This window comes from Dermacentor albipictus, chromosome 9 (genome assembly GCF_038994185.2).
Source record: "Dermacentor albipictus isolate Rhodes 1998 colony chromosome 9, USDA_Dalb.pri_finalv2, whole genome shotgun sequence".
Taxonomy (NCBI): domain Eukaryota; kingdom Metazoa; phylum Arthropoda; class Arachnida; order Ixodida; family Ixodidae; genus Dermacentor; species Dermacentor albipictus.
In genome coordinates, this window is record NC_091829.1 from 116,940,507 (window position 1) to 116,957,774 (window position 17,268).

A 17,268-nucleotide genomic window follows, 5' to 3' on the forward strand; every position below is an offset into this window, starting at 1 on the left:
GGTGTCCAACAGCAAGTGACTGTACTAAGAAATCGTCCTTTGAAAAAAATAAACATTAGAATTTCTATCTGTTGAGATACAAGACTTCACTAGGAGTCAGCACGATAGAGGGGTCACTAACGCACACACTAACCAGTTTTCTAGTGGAATCTGCTTCTATAGTTACCCGGATGACCTGTGTCTCGCTAAAGCTTCCGTACCTTCAAAGAGGGGCACGCAGCCGCAGTCCCAGCAATCGATGCCGAAGTGGCCTTGAACAGTGTTATGGACGTTGATTGGAGTTATCCAATCTTGGTTGTTATGGACGTGATTGGACGTTATGGAGGTAAATGATTGTTTAGGCGCCTGCCTGTCTGTCCAACAGTCAAATGAGATATTGTAAAGCTTTGCCTCCTTAACAGCCTCAATAAATCTTACTCACACGAGATGCAACATAGTGTTGCTGCACAGGTTGATTGCCTTTCTTGGGTTGGCTACCCTTTGGCCTTAATTTCAGCCATAGCGGAACAGCTTCTGAAGTGCACAAAACATGATGAGCGCACTCGGTCAAGGAACCAGCCGATTGAAAGACACAGGTTTGCATTGCTACCTTATGTTCATGATGTCTCCCATAGGCTAAAAAAGATTGGGGAACCTGCAGGAATCACAGTCCCTTTCTCAGCCCCAGAAAAGCTGGCAAGGCTCTGTAAGCGTGTAAACGCGCCTAAATCGCGTCAGAGTTGTTGCTCTGCCGGGCACAGAAAACGCTTTGCGATGTGTGCAACGAATGTGGTTTATATTGGACAGACAGGCAGGCGCCTAAATGATCGTTTAAGAGAGCACTATAACAACGTCAATAACACTGTTCAAGGCCACTTGGGCATTCATTGCCGGGACTGCGGTTGCATGGCCCTCTTTGAAGATATGGAAGTTTTAGCGAGACACAGCTCACCCGGTAAATTATTGAAGCTGATTTCACCAGAAAACTGGATAGTGTGTGCGTTAGTGCCCCCTCTATCACGCTGACCCCTAGTGATATTTTGTATCTAAACAGATAGAAATTGTGATGTTTTTTTTTTCAAGTGACCATGTTCTTTTTACAATGACTTGCTGTTAGAACACCCCTTGTGACTGGCTTTCATTTTCTGCGCATGACCCCTCTTGTGTATACACACACGATGTGGCAACGCAATAAAATATTGTTGAAAGTGAGTGGAGTGTGTCTGTCGCAGTTTTTGTCCTTCACACTGTACGTCATTTTTTATACTGAACAGCCAATATTAATTCAAAATTAGAAAAATATAGCACACATCTGAGCTGCAAAAATGCAAGTGATGCAGCAAATGGCCTTTAGCTTTCCAAAAGAAAAAGAAATGTTCACGGTTAACCACGAGGTCCAGGGACTCCATTCTCTCAGCATCTTGACCAACGCAGCACATGGCATTGCTGGAATCTTGCATCCTGCATTAGCAAAATAAGAAGAGAATCATGAGAATTAAGTCCGTGCAATTACACATGTACTTTGCGGAAAATTTGATAAAGCAACAAGCTCCTCAAAGTAACAAACTTAATTAATGTGACTGGGCAGAATGCACCACTCAGGCAACTGGGCAAGAGAAGTGAAAGGTAGAAGTTTCTATTTTGCAAATTAAGGAATTGCATGCTACTGTGAATGCTAAACCACTATGTCATTGTGAACACAAGGCACATACAGCAGCAAAAACATAAATTTACAGTAGCCTTTTCACCATAGAAAATAAGAGTGAATAAAATTTAAAGACTACCAATGACATCTCTCAACAAGAGACATTTGTCCAAGAGTATGTATGTGACCTTAATACAAAATTGACATTATGAAATCTGCAATATATCTGCATTACACTTTATAAGTACTGCAGGTGAGAAGCTTACGGGACATGGCACAATAAGAGTGAAATGCACAAGGCATTAAACAATGACTGTTTTTATACATTATTACACTAGGAGACAAAGAGTACTGTTTTCCAGAGAGGGCATACAAAATGAAAATGAGGGAATCCCCACTGGCATTCTCATTTGCCCCTGCAATACATGCATCCAGCTCAACAATATCCAACTCTCCAATGCAGTTTATTAGACACTTTCTGCATCCTAAAATTTATCGTGTATTTCTTATTTACTAATTTAGTAAGAATTGGCATTTTGGCATACTTTCCTCAAAAATTTAGCATGTGTTGTCAACTATTTTTCTTAGAGCACGCCCCCTTCTTTCAACGGGTTAGCTTGGCAATGCACTGACAAGTAGTATTCCTTTATTTGAACTTATGATCCTTCCTCATGCTCCCACTTCATGCTCTAAACTGTGATGCCCCTCCGACGCAGGTTATGTTAATCTGTGACTATTTACATGGTCCTTCTTTCTGTAGCCTCTCAACTAGAGCCTGAAATTTCTTGTCTCCTAGAACAATCGTCTTTCTTGCCCAAATCATATTGCACGGTTACCCCTCAAAGGCGGGGGGTACTGCATGAGTTTTCACATATTCAATGAACCTCAGAGACACAACCATTTCTCATCCTGTGTTGCTACTACCCGCATGAGTCACAATGGTTGTAAATTGGCTACCTGCCCTCTCTCGCTTAAAAGTACATTTTGCCATGTGGAAAATGACCCCAAGCAGCACATTTCCTTGAATGAGTGCTCCTGTGCATGTTTTTTTTCCGTCCTGTAATGGCTAGGTTCAACATGGTCAAGTTGTTTGAAAACTGTCTAGCCTCAACCAATACTTTGTGTAGTTTCAAAATTATGAAACATTCATTTTTCAAAACTTGTCCCAAATTAAGCATGAGACATTGTCATGATGCAAATGAGGTAAGGTTGTGCTTAGAGACTATGATAGGCCTGTTATATCCTGCAAAACTGTGTGAAATGAAATATGCTTGCAATTTTCATGAGCAGCTAGATCAGTACAATTAGGCACATTACCTGCGGAAACGTTTTTTTAACGCTCCCGAGAGGTCCTGGTTTCTTGTAATTTCTTCAAATCCCTTGCAGTCTAGATTGCAATCCGGTGCATTTTGATTTTGATATTGTATTCAAAATAAAAACAGCTGAAATTTTAAGGTATTGATAATTATATGGGAATAAATTAAAGGTAGAAGAGTGTAATGCAATGAGCAAATAACAAGCTCATTGCAGAGAGTAAACAAATATTCCTTACCTGCAAATAAATTGGTAGCAGGAAGGTCATACGAAATTAGCAGTGAATGCACAATAAAGAATATGATGCTACAATGCCCCGGCATTCTGTGAATATTCTTGCACAAAGAAAATCCTCATTATGAAAGACCATCAAGAAAATGCAAATGTATAGTTTGGATCAGCAGTCATACTTGCAGTATGCACTGTACCATCGGCAATATTTACAACCACAGACAACTGCACATCATATCAAGCTTAGGCGGCCAAGGAGCCTGAGTTTTAAATTATAACTTGACTTATTATATTACACTACACAACTATATCTACTTACAATGTTGTCTTCTCAACCGCTTTCAAGAAGACATTAACCATCTGTCTGAAGGCGAACGCAAGTGGCTTGCTCTTGATGGGGGGCGCCAAGGCTGGGCATTGTGAAATTGCTGCTGCCATCTGCATGACCTGCGAGAAACGACGCTCTAAGTACAAGATAAACAAATGCTATTAGAGCAAAAGGCAAGATCATTGGCAATGAGCCTCGTTTTGGTTTGCACGAGAAAAGCCAAGAATATGGACTTTGTGCTGCTTTCTGAAGAAGAAGCAAGCCTCCTTCCAGATGTTGCAGTCATGCATTAAGATTGTCACACAGCTGCATGCTTGTATGCTCAAATGCTGCTGTCGCCAGTACGCCAGTATGCTTTGAAGTTTATTATTTCAAGTTAAATTGATTATTGTGTTTTCTTGCCGATTCTTGGCAAACAGACCAGCAATGAGGTAGCTCACTTACACACATACTCCCTTTTGAGGAGCGAATTCACACGCACGCACGCATGCATGGGCGCACACACACACGCACACACATGCCTCCATCACATGAGCAGCTCCTACGCTTGACACACATACTTTTTTTTTATCCTGTGTCACTCCTACTGCTAAGGCATAAAAAATCCTTTGTGTTACCAACCCCAAACTCCTCAACCTACACCTCCAGCTTAAACACTTTCTCGAGAGCCAGGACAAGCCTTCTAGCTTCCCCAGTGCTCCAAACTGTAGTTACGAATTTGAATAGGGCTATAGGTGACAGCTCTCGAAGGGCATGCAAATTACCCGGAGACCTAAAGCTTGTATATGATACCTCTAAAGCACAACACTTCAAATTTTCAAAATTCATTAAAGCTCCTGAAGACAATTGCTATATACGTAGAACGTCTCGAATAACCTGCCGCTAACAATTTCAGCGGTTGTCTGCATCAAAAGAAATGTGGGCTAATGGGAAATCCACGTCTTTAAGATTGGAACTAGTGTAATGGCGAAACACACTACCAGATTCCTAATCATTTATTTATGCTCTGGATGTAATGTTCCTTTCACAATAACAATCAAGGATATCGATTCATCAGGGCATGGGAGGAAAAAGGACGAATCGTATACTTGGCGCCTTCCCACTGGTGCTCCCGAGAAACGGCGCCTCATACAGCAGTTGTCCAGGGTGGCTTGAAACCAAACTCGGCTTTCAGGCGGGAACACTCGCTGCACCAAATCGGAAGAGTTTTGTTGCGAGTAAAACTACCGGCCTCATGCAATACATACGCACGCACACAAAACACACTCACACGCACACGCAAGTATACGCACTCTCAAAGCGCAGACACAAAAGCGCGCACGCGCACATTGATGCACACAAAGAAGCACACATATATGCATGCAGGCAGACACGCTAACACGTGCACGCACACACAGCAACCCACAGACAACGCACTCACAAAACACGTACGCACTAGACACGCGCAAACACGCCGGCCCATACAAACCGGCATGTACTGCACGCGCGCGCGCACACACAGCGAGCCGAGCGCACGCACGCACACACACACAAAGCGAGCTGAGCTGAGCGCACACACGCACACACAAATCGAGCCGAGCGCGAGCCCGCGCACACGCACAGACAAAGCGAGCAGAAAAAATGCTGAAGGCGTCCGGCAAGCAGCAACAGCAGCACGCGACCGCATCAGGGAGAACCAATACCGCGCCGGTTCTTTCGAAAGGTGGCAAAGCCAGTCGTCCCTTTTCTACGCGACGCAAAAGTGGTCGACCACATTTAACTGAAGTGCGAACGACCGTATTACAAGCAGCCGCGCTGAACGCACAAGAGAATCACATCAATGAACGCTCAAGCGCTGAGAAACAAAGCGTAACTATGCAGGCGCACCACGCCCGATGTAGATTTGACAAACATTAGTCACACGGGACGCGACCGAGGTAGTTCACTTGCCCTAGTAGGAGTGCAGCTGCTCTTACATTAGCGAATTATGAATTATGCTACGAGATCACAGTGAGATATTTCTAAAGCGAACAAAACAAATACCAAATAAACGGGCACTTGCCTGAAAATTTCCGTCATGCCAGTACTACCGACCGGGCACGTTGCAACTTCTCGTTTCAGCCTTCGTGGATCCATCTTCCAGTGCGTACGAACGCTTTGCTTTGAAGTGGGGCACGAGTAATACACAAAGCAAGGGCCACATCTTTTTCTACCCCGCGCGCAAAACTAATCACACGTTTAAAATTATTTCGCACAGCGCGCGACGCGAACGCACGCGAAAACGAGCATGATGGCGCAGCTTCCGCCTTCCCGTCCTGCCGCGCGCCGAAGTGATGGTACAGCGTCGGCCGTCACTTCCGGTCGCTTTTCATTGGGCATGGGGCGGTCGCGCAAATTGAACGTTTATTCTGGCAGGTTTGCTTGCTCGCATGGCCGCCTGTTTGCTGCTGCTTCGTTGTGCTCTCTAAATAGAGCGGTGAGGTGGGTAGTTGCTACTACGTTTCGTGCTGAGCATATTATTTTGGGGTGGGGGGCGCAGTTTGTGCTGCATCACTGAGGGTACAGTACACAAATCGGGACCGTGAGCGAGACGATCGGCGCTCTTCTGCTGGTGCGATTAGATGATTTGCTGCGTCCGAACGAAGTAACTTTGCGAGGTCACAGCGTAGTTTCAGCGATAAAGACGCTCACATCTTGGACGTGCGACAGCGACGCGTAAACATTCATGAGGAGACTGAAGACTGCGTTTGCAAGTGCGTATGCTCTGGATAAGAAATTACAGCTTTGATGACACCAGCCCTTAATATATAGGCTCAGCCTTACAAACTGTATTTGAGGATGCACTTAGAAAGCAGATCAGTAGCTTAGTAAACCTCTGAATGAATTAGGCAAGGTACGTGGCAATTCGGGTTTGAGAACTTCCAACGTGATCTCGCCTCTATAAGTCTTCTTTATGGATTCACCATGCAAATTGTACGTTGATGCCATTGTACAGCAGAGGCTCGTCTAACAGCACGTCCCTGTTTGTTCAGAAATGTATCCAAACAGCTTCTTCCATTTCACCACTTTTTGTTGGGCTATTAAGGGCACCGGAATATTAGTGCAGAATTGCGGAAGTTGCTCTCGTGTTTTCGCTCTGCTACTGCAGTTTTTCTTGAAGTGTTTATTTGCATGTTAATATTCCTGGGAGCACGAAAAATAATGATAATGGAATTGTAAGTGAAAGGGCGTTCTTTTTCTGGATGATACATTTTTGGAGTGGCCGTCATGCCAGTAACATCAGAATCCTTGAAGAAATATCGACAGTCACTTAGGAATGCGAAAACCTAATCCCTTCACGCATCTACACCTGCAATTGTCACGTGACCATGATACGTTCGATCATACATTGTCACGTGTTCTTCACAGTTCTACCTTAATCTCCCGTAATCCACCGTGCTATAGTTTGTACGAACCTTAATGCAATTTATTCCACCCTTATTCACATTATTTACCCTTAATTGCTCATAATTAACGTTGTTGTATTTACTACCTTCTGTATCACTACTGACGTCATACAAGACGGTGATGACTTCCCATTTTATTTATTTATTATACATACATTCAAGGCCTAGTAGGCACAACAGAAAGGAGTGGTGAAAATATGCAATAATTGCAATGCAACGCAAGACTAGAAAATCAAACCATAAGATAATTTGAACGGCGACCTTGAATTAGTGGTGTCACAAATTGAGACTGTGGAGGCGGGAAGACGATTGCATTCAGTGGCTTATCTTGGCAAAAAGGAAGAATGGCACATCAATTTTGTGTTGATGGTCGATGCGAGACGAGAACTTGGTGTGGTGAAAAGATTTTCTTTACGAGAAGGGCTAAATTAGCATATTCTATGAAAAAGACAGAGACGAAAGTATTTGCGACGTAACCAAAGGTCAGGTTCACCTAGTGTTCTTTTCATGGACGTGACGCTAGAATGAAGTGAATAATTTGAGAGAATAAAACGGGCGGCGCAATTCTGAATGCTTTCAAGGGAAATGACAAGATTGACGTGAGCAGGGTTCCGTATGGATTGTTGTTGCGGAGAACGCCACCTTTCCTACCTGAAAGGCCATGAAACGCTTTCGTATTAAAAATGCAATACATACACACATTGCTCAATGCGTGGACGTGTACACGTTACTCAGATTTATGCATCAATACGTTCAACACCCTTCAGGCGTCGATTTAACACCCTTATTCGAGCAAAGTCGCACCTTATGTGGGGTATACACCCTTGTGATAGGGTGCTTTGACCGAAAAGGGTGCTAAAAGGGTGTGGGCATGCGTGTAAATGCCGAAAGCACCCCTATTAACACCCATAAGGGTGTAAAAAGTTTAGCGTGTACGCATACAATGACGAACAGCAAGAACGCGAACTGCGTCAAAGTTTCTTATTTTGCATAGCAAAGAGCCCATGCTATCAGACGAACAGACGGGAGTTGTTTAGAAATTGATATCACAGCAACTGCAAGAAGCAGAATGAAAATGCGATATTTAATTGCATGGTATCTGCCTACAAGCTATGTGACCAATAATCTAGGAGTTGAAACTAACACAAAAACGAATAGCGACACATACGATCAAAAATCAAAACTGTGATAAAAACCAAACAATGGGAACATGTTAAGCTTGAAAATATTGTCTCTATGGTACATAAAATATAGTACTGGTGAGAGTATTAAAAGAACCTCAAAACTGAAAAACAATCTCGTGGATGATCCTTAAGAATACTGAAACAAGGAAATCTGTGTAACAAGTGAGCACCACTGTAATGCAGAGTACAATGTGACTGGGTAAGGCTACACATAACAAAAATAATCATAGTACTCTAGTACGCAAGAAATCAATGTACAAGCCTCATTATTAGAAGATTGAATACATTGGTACACCTTGCGCACCTCTCCAGTCTCCTAAAATAAATAAAAGAAATTGGCTCACCATTCCGGCCCCTGGGCAAGTGGATGCCCAGCGAAGCTGTTTAATACAACCACTACAACTGGTGTGGAGGTATGCAGTGCTTTACTGCTTTACAGTGAGAGTAATTTTGACAGCACGCTGCCACCCCTAGCGGTGCTGCAACAATACTGAAATCAGGTGCTACACACTAAACATTTTTACACCCTTATGGGTGTTAATAGGGGTGCTTTCGGCATTTACACCCATGCCCACACCCTTCTAGCACCCTTTTCGGCCAAAGCACCCTATCACAAGGGTGGATACCACACATAAGGTGTGACTTTGCTCAAAGAAGGGTGTTAAATCGACGCCTGAAGGGTGTTGAACGTATTGATGCATAAATCTGAGTAACGTGTACACGTCCACGCATTGAGCAATGTGTGTATGTATTGCATTTTTAATGCGAAAGCGTTTCATGGCCTTTCAGGTAGGAAAGGTGGCGTTCTCCGCAACAACAATCCACACGGGACCCTGCTCATGCAAATCTTGTCATTTCCCTTGAAAGCATTCAGAAAGCACTCAGAACCGCGCCGCCCGTTTTATTCTCTCAAATTATTCACTTCATTCTAGCGTCACGTCCATGAAAAGAACACTAGGTGAACCTGACCTTTGGTTACGTCGCAAATACTTTCGTCTCTGTCTTTTTCATAGAATATGCTAATTTAACCCTTCTCGTAAAGAAAATCTTTTCACCACACCAAGTTCTCGTCTCGCATCGACCACCAATACAAAATTGATGTGCCATTCTTCCTTTTTGCCAAGAACAGCCACTGAATGCAACCGCCTTCCCGCCTCCACAGTCTCAATTTGCGACACCACTAATTCAAGGTCGCTGTTCAAATTATCTTATGGTTTGATTTTCTATTTTTGCGCTGCATTGCAATTATTGCATATTTTCACCACTTCTTTCTGTTGTGCCTACTAGGCCTTGAATGTATATAATAAATAAATAAAATGTGAAGTCATCACCGTCTTGTATGACGTCAGTAGTGATACAGAAGGTAGTAAATACAACAACGTTAAGTATGAGCAATTATGGGTAAATAATGGGAAATAATGTGAATAAGGGTGGAATAAATTGCATTAAGGTTCGTACAAACTATAGCATGGTGGATTACGGGAGATTAAGGTAGAATTGTGAAGAACACGTGACAATGTATGAACTAACGTATCATGGTCACGTGACAATTGCAAGTGTAGATGCGTGAAGCGATTAAGTTTTCCCATTCCTAAGTGACTGTCGATATTCTTCAAGGATTCTGATGTTACTGGCATGACGGCCACTCCAAAAATGTATCATCCAGAAAAAGAACGCCCTTTCACTTACAATTCCATTATCATTATTTTTCGTGCTCACAGGAATATTAACATGCAATTAAACACTTCTAGAAAAACTGCAGTAGCAGAGCGAAAACACGAGAGCAACTTGCGCAATTCTGCACTAATATTTCGGTGCCCTTAATAGCCCAACAAAAGTGGTGAAATGGAAGAAGCTGTTTGGATACATTGCTGAACAAACAGGGACGTGCTGTTGGACGAGCCTCTGCTGTACAATGGCACCAACGTACAATTTGCATGGTGAAACCATAAAGAAGACTTATAGGGGCGAGATCACGTTGGAAGTTCTCAAACCCGAATTTCCACGTACCTTGCCTAATTCATTCAGAGGTTTACTACGCTACTGATCTGCTTTCTAAGTGCATCCTCAAATACAGCTTGTAAGGCTGAGCCTATATATTAAGGGCTGGTGTCGTCAAAGCTGTAATTTCTTATCCAGAGCATACGCACTTGCAAACGCAGTCTTCAGTCTCCTCATGAATGTTTACGCGTCGCTGTCGCACGTCCAAGATGTGAGCGTCTTTATCGCTGAAACTACGCTGTGACCTCGCAAAGTTACTTCGTTCGGACGCAGCAAATCATCTAATCGCACCAGCAGAAGAGCGCCGATCGTCTCGCTCACGGTCCCGATTTGTGTACTGTACCCTCAGTGATGCAGCACAAACTGCGCCCCCCACCCCAAAATAATATGCTCAGCACGAAACGTAGTAGCAACTACCCACCTCACCGCTCTATTTAGAGAGCACAACGAAGCAGCAGCAAACAGGCGGCCATGCGAGCAAGCAAACCTGTCAGAATAAACGTTTAATTTGCGCGGCCGCCCCATGCCCAATGAAAAGCGACCGGAAGTGACGGCCGACGCTGTACCATCACTTCCGCGCGCGGCAGGACGGGAAGGCGGAAGCTGCGCCATCATGCTCGTTTTCGCGTGCGTTCGCGTTGCGCGTTGTGCGAAGTAATTTTAAACGTGTGATTAGTTTTGCGCGCGGGGTAGAAAAAGATGTGGCCCATGCTTTGTGTATTACTCGTGCCCCACTTCAAAGCAAAGCGTTCGTACACACTGGAAGATGGATCCACGAAGGCTGAAACGAGAAGTTGCAACGTGCCCGGTCGGTAGTACTGGCAAGATGGAAACTTTCAGGCAAGTGCCCCTTTATTTGGTATTTGTTTTGTTCGCTTTAGAAATATCTCACTGTGATCTCGTAGCATAATTCATAATTCGCTAATGTAAGAGCAAGAGCAGCTGCACTCCTACTAGGGCAAGTTAACTACCTAGATCGCGTCCCGTGTGACTAATGTTTGTCAAATCTACATCGGGCGTGGTGCGCCTGCATAGTTACGCTTTGTTTCTCAGCGCTTGAACGTTCATTGATGTGATTCTCTTGTGCGTTCAGCGCGGCTGCTTGTAATACGGTCGTTCGCACTTCAGTTAAACGTGGTCGACCACGTTTGCGTCGCGTAGAAAAAGGACTGGCTTAGCCACCTTTCGAAGGAACCGGCGTGGTATTGGTTCTCCCTGATGCGGTCGCGTGCTGCTGTTGCTGCTTGCCGGACGCCTTCAGCATTTTTTCGGCTCGCTTTGTCTGTGCGTCTGCGCGTGCTCGCGCTCGGCTTGATTTGTGTGCGTGCGCTCGGCTCGCTGTGTGTGTGTGCGTGCGCGTGCGTGCGTGCGTGCGTGCGTGCGTTCAGTACATGCCGGTTTGTATGGGCCGGCGTGTTTGCGCGTGTCTAGTGCGTACGTGTTTTGTGAGTGTGTTGTCTGTGGGTCGCTGTGTGTGCGCGCACGTGTTAGCGTGTCTGCCTGCATGCATGTATGTGTGCTTGTTTGTGTTCATCAATGTGCGCGTGTGCGCTTTTGTGTCTGCGCTTTGAGAGTGCGTATACCTGTGTGTGCGTGTGGGTGCGTTTTGTGTGCGTGCGTATGTATTGCATGAGGCCAGTAGAGTTTTACTCGCAATAAAACTCTTCCGATTTGGTGCAGCGAGTGTTCCCGCCTGAAAGCCGAGTTTGGTTTCAAGCCACCCTGGACAACTGCTGTATGAGGCGCCGTTTCTCGGGAGGACCAGTGGGAAGGTGTCAAGTATACGCTTCGTCCTTTTTCCTCCCATGCCCTGATGAATCGATATCCTTGTTTTTTTATTGTGAAAGGAACGTTACATCCAGAGCATAAATAAATGATTAAGAAATCTGGTAGTGTATTTCGCCATTACAATAATTCCGATCTTAAAGACGTGGATTTCCTATTAGCCCACATTTCTTTTGATGCAGACAACCGCTGAAATTGTTAGCGGCAGGTTATTCGAGACGTTTTACGTATATAGCAGTTGTCTTCAGGAGCTTTAATGAATTTTGAAAATTTGAAGTGTTGTGCTTTAGAGGTATCATATACAAGCTTTAGGTCTCCGGGTAATTTGCATGCCCTTCGAGAGCTGTCGCCTACATCCCTATTGAAATTCGCAACTACAGTTTGGAGCACTGGGGAAGCTAGAAGGCTTGTCCTGGCTCTCGAGAAAGTGTTTAAGCTGGAGGTGTAGGTTGAGGAGTTTGGGGTTGGTAACACAAAGGATTTTTTATGCCTTAGCAGTAGGAGTGACACAGGATAAAAAAAATGTATGTGTGTCAAGCACAGGAAGCTGCTCATGTGGTAGAAGCATGTGTGTGCGTGTGTGTGTGTGCGCCCATGCATGCGTGCGTGTGTGTGAATTATCCTCAAAAGGGAGTGTGTGTGTAAGTGAGCTACTTCATTGCTGGTCTGTTTGCCAAGAATTGGCAAGAAAACACAATAATCAGTTTAACTTGAAATAATAAACTTCAAAGCATACTGGCGTACTGGCGACAGCAGCATACAAGCATGCAGCTGTGTGACAATCTTAATGCATGACTGCAACATCTGGAAGGAGGCTTGCTTCTTCAGTAAGCAGCACAAAGTCCATATTCTTGGCTTTTCTCGTGCAAACCAAAACGAGGCTCATTGCCAATGATCTTGTCTTTTGCTCTAATAGCATTTGTTTATCTTGTACTTAGAGCGTCGTTTCTCGCAGGTCATGCAGATGGTAGCAGCAATTTCACAATGCCCAGCCTTGGCGCCCCCCATCAAGAGCAAGCCACTTGCGTTCGCCTTCAGACAGATGGTTAATGTCTTCTTGAAAGCGGTTGAGAAGACAACATTGTAAGTAGATATAGTTGTGTAGTGTAATATAATAAGTCAAGTTATAATTTAAAACTCAGGCTCCTTGGCCGCCTAAGCTTGATATGATGTGCAGTTGTCTGTGGTTGTAAATATTGCCGATGGTACAGTGCATACTGCAGGTATGACTGCTGATCCAAAGTATACATTTGCATTTGCTTGATGGTCTTTCATAATGAGGATTTTCTTTGTGCAAGAATATCGCAGAATGCCGGGGCATTGTAGCATCATATTCTTTATTGTGCATTCACTGCTAATTTCGTATGACCTTCCTGCTACCAATTTATTTGCAGGAAAGGAATATTTGTTTACTCTCTGCAATGAGCTTGCTATTTGCTCATTGCATTACACTCTTCTACCTTTAATTTATTCCCATATAATTATCAAAACCTTAAAATTTCAGCTGTTTTTATTTTGAATACAATATCAAAATCAAAATGCACCGGATTGCAATCTAGACTGCAAGGGATCTGAAGAAATTACAAGAAACCAGGACCTCTCGGGAGCGTTAAAAAAACGTTTCCGTAGGTAATGCGCCTAATTGTACTGAGCTAGCTGCTCACGAAAATTGCAAGCATATTTCATTTCACATAGTTTTGCAGGATATATAGCAGGCCTATCATAGTCTCTGAGCACAACTTTACCTCATTTGCATCATGAAAATGTCTCATGCTTAATTTGGGACAAGTTTTGAAAAATGAATGTATCATAATTTTGAAACTACACAAAGTATCGGTTGAGGCTAGACAGTTTTCAAACGACTTGACCATGTTGAACTTAGCCATTACAGGACGGAAAAAAACATGCACAGGAGCACTCATTCAATGAAATGTGATGCTTGTGGTTATTGTCCACATGCAAAATGTACTTTTAAGCGAGAGAGGGCAGGTAGCCAATTTACAACCATTGTGACTCATGCGGGTAGTAGCAACACAGGATGAGAAATGGTTGTGTCTGAGGTTCATTGAATATGTGAAAACTCATATACAGTACCCCCCCCCCCCCCTATGAGGGGTAACCGTGCAATATGGTTTGGGCAAGACGATTGTTCTAGGAGACAAGAAATTCCAGGCTCTAGTTGAGAGGCTACAGAAAGAAGGACCATGTAAATAGTCACAGATTAACATAAACTGCATTGGAGTGGCATCACAGTTTAGAGCATGAAGTGGGAGCATGAGGAAGGATCATAAGTTTAAATAAGGGAATACTACTTGTCAGTGCATTGCCAAGCTAAGCCATTGAAAGAAGGGGGCGTGCTCTAAGAAAAATAGTTGACAACACATGCTAAATTTTCGAGGAAAGTATGCCAAAATGCCAATTCTTACTAAATAAGTAAATAAGAAATACACGATAAATTTTAGGATGCAGAAAGTGTCTAATAAACTGCATTGGAGAGTTGGATATTGTTGGGCTGGATGCATGTATTGCAGGGCAAATGAGAATGCCAGTGGGGATTCCCTCATTTTCATTTTGTGTGCACTCTGTAAAACAATTCTCTTTGTCTCCTAGTGTAATAATGTTGTGTAAAAACAGTCATTTTTTAATGCCTTGTGCATTTCACTCTTAATGTGCCATATCCCGTAAGCTTCTCACCTGCAGTACTTATAAAGTGTAATGCAGATATATTGCAGATTTCATAATGTCAATTGTGTATTAAGGTCACATACGCACTCTTGGACAAATGTCTGTTGTTGAGAGATGTCATTGGTAGTCTTTAAACTTTATTCACTCTTATTTTCTATGGTGAAAAGGCTACTGTAAATTTATGTTTTTGCTGCTGTATGTGCCTTGTGTTCACAATGACATAGTGGTTTAGCATTCACAGTAACATGCAATTCCTTAATTTGCAAAATAGAAACTTCTACCTTTCACTTGTCTTGCCCAGTTGCCTGAGCGGTGCATTCTGCCGTCACATTAATTAAGTTTGTTACTTTGAGGAGCTTGTTGCTTTATCAAATTTTCCGCAAAGTACATGTGTAATTGCACGGACTGAATTCTCATGATTCTCTTCTTATTTTGCTAATGCAGGATGCAAGATTCCAGCAATGCCATGCGCTGCATTTATTGGTCAAGATGCTCAGAGAATGGAGTCCCTGCACCTCGTGGTTAACCGTGAACATTTCTTTTTCTTTTGGAAAGCTAAAGGCCATTTGCTGCATCACTTGCATTTTTGCAGCTCAGATGTGTACTATATTTTTCTAATTTTGAATCAATATTGGCTGTTCAGTATAAAAAATGACGTACAGCGTGAAGGACAAGGACTGCGAGAGACACACTCTACTGACTTTCAACAATATTTTATTGCGTTGCCACATTGTGTGTGTATACACAGAGGGGTCATGCGCAGAAAATGAAAGCCAGCCACAAGGGGTGTTCTAACAGCAAGTCATTGTAAAAAGAACATGGTCACTTGAAAAAAAAAAACATCACAATTTCTATCTGTTTAGATACAAAATTTCACTAGGGGTCAGCGTGATAGAGGGGGCACTAACGCACACACTACCCAATTTTCTGGTGAAATCAGCTTCAATAATTTACCGGGTGAGCTGTGTCTCGCTAAAACTTCCGTATCTTAAAGAGGGGCATGCAGCCGCAGTCCCGGCAATGAATGCCCAAGTGGCCTTGAACAGTGTTAGTGACGTTGTTATAGTGCTCTCTTAAACGATCATTTAGGCGCCTGCCTGTCTGTCCCATATATTTACTGCCTCAAAATGGGAATTTGGGAAACCACATTCGTTGCACACATCGCAAAACGTTTTCTGTGCCCGGCAGAGCAACAACTCTGACGTGATTTAGGCACGTTTACACACTTACAGAGCCTTGCCAGCTTTTCCGGGGCTGAGAAAAGGACTGATTTCGGCAGGTTCCCTAATATTTTTTAGCCTATGGGAGACATCATGAACATACGGTAGCACTGCAAACCTGTGTCTTTCAACCGGCTGGTTCCTTGACCGAGCGCGCTCATCATGTTTTGTGCACTTCAGAAGCTGTTCCGCTATGGCTGAAATTAAGGCCAAAGGGTAGCCAACCCAAGAAAGGCAATCAGCCTGTGCACCAACGCTATGTTGCATCTCGTGTGAGCAAGATCTATTGAGGCTGTTAAGGAGGCAAAGCTTTACAATATCGCATTTGACTTTGTTGGACAGACAGGCAGGCGTCTGTCCAACAAACATGTTGGACAGACGCCTGCCAGGCGATGTGTTTAGGCAACACATTGCCTAAACAATCATTTAGGAGAGCACGATAACAACGTCCATAACACTGCTGAAGGCCACTTCGGCATCCATTGCTGGGACTGAGGCTGCGTGCCCCTCTTTGAAGGTACGGAAGCTTTAGCGAGACACGGGTCATCCGGGAAACTATAGAAGCAGATTTCACTAGAAAACTGGCTAGTGTGTGCATTAGTGACCCCTCTGTCATGCTGACCCCTAGTGAAGTCTTGTATCTCAACAGATAAAAATTCTGTTTATTTTTTTCAAAGGACGATGTTCTTAATAGAGTCACTTGCTGTTAGACACCCCTTGTGACTCATATTCTGCGCATGCCCGCTTTTGTACAAATAGACGTGATGTGGCAACGTAATTAAATATTGTTGGAAGTCACCGCAGTCTGACATCTCTCACAGTTCTTGTCATTCAAGCTGTACGTAATTTTATCTCATTAATTGCAAACTGTCCTAAGAAACTACCCTTGTTCAGTATAATTATGTTTGATACGACCATTTGCTGGCAAATGTTAACAGTGTGATATTTAACTTGAACTTTTGCATGACTGCTTATGCCTGTGTTCTTTTAGTAACCAGAGTATGGCTAATTTATTAAACCATATTTGCTAATTTGCATGCTCACATGCTATAGCATGCCTTAATCTTGAATTACTGCATCTAAGTGCAAATAATTTAGAAATTTACTATGTATTTTAAAACACTGTCCGCATTTTGTGCTCAGCAAAATCGTTTAATCAACAGTGGTTTGTTTTTATCAGGCCTCCTACTGCACTTTGCACCCAGGCACTAGTAGATGTGGAATATGCACTCTTTTGATTTATAGTAAGAAAAGAACCTATTTTCAAACTACATATTGTATATGTACCAGTGCCTTAGAGTTACAAAACAAAAATTTATAGAAACTGGTATTGTAGTTAGAAAAACCGCTACACAGCACCTTTAGCCCAGAGAACTCTCGTTTCACAAAAGAGGACAAACTATGTAGGCACTAAAAAATTCTACGTATTTTTTGTGCTCAAGTAATCTTGTTGGAAATAGAAAATTAGCAA

The 17,268-nt window shown here is 43.2% G+C and overlaps 1 protein-coding gene and 2 long non-coding RNA genes across 3 annotated transcripts in view; 1 reads left to right on the top strand and 2 right to left on the bottom strand.

Annotated features, from left to right (window-relative positions):
* The window catches only part of LOC139049637 ((3R)-3-hydroxyacyl-CoA dehydrogenase-like), a 50,905-nt gene that overhangs the window by 7,938 nt on the left and 25,699 nt on the right, over nucleotides 1-17,268 (bottom strand). The window lies entirely within an intron of this gene.
* Nucleotides 1,058-5,777, bottom strand: LOC139049638 (uncharacterized). Its single transcript, XR_011508450.1, has 4 exons — nucleotides 5,539-5,777; nucleotides 4,586-4,684; nucleotides 3,489-3,616; nucleotides 1,058-1,440 (listed from the first exon to the last, which is right to left on the bottom strand). It is a non-coding gene; the product is annotated as an uncharacterized lncRNA (long non-coding RNA).
* Nucleotides 11,734-15,416, top strand: LOC135904605 (uncharacterized). Its single transcript, XR_010565170.2, has 3 exons — nucleotides 11,734-11,879; nucleotides 12,848-12,975; nucleotides 15,022-15,416. It is a non-coding gene; the product is annotated as an uncharacterized lncRNA (long non-coding RNA).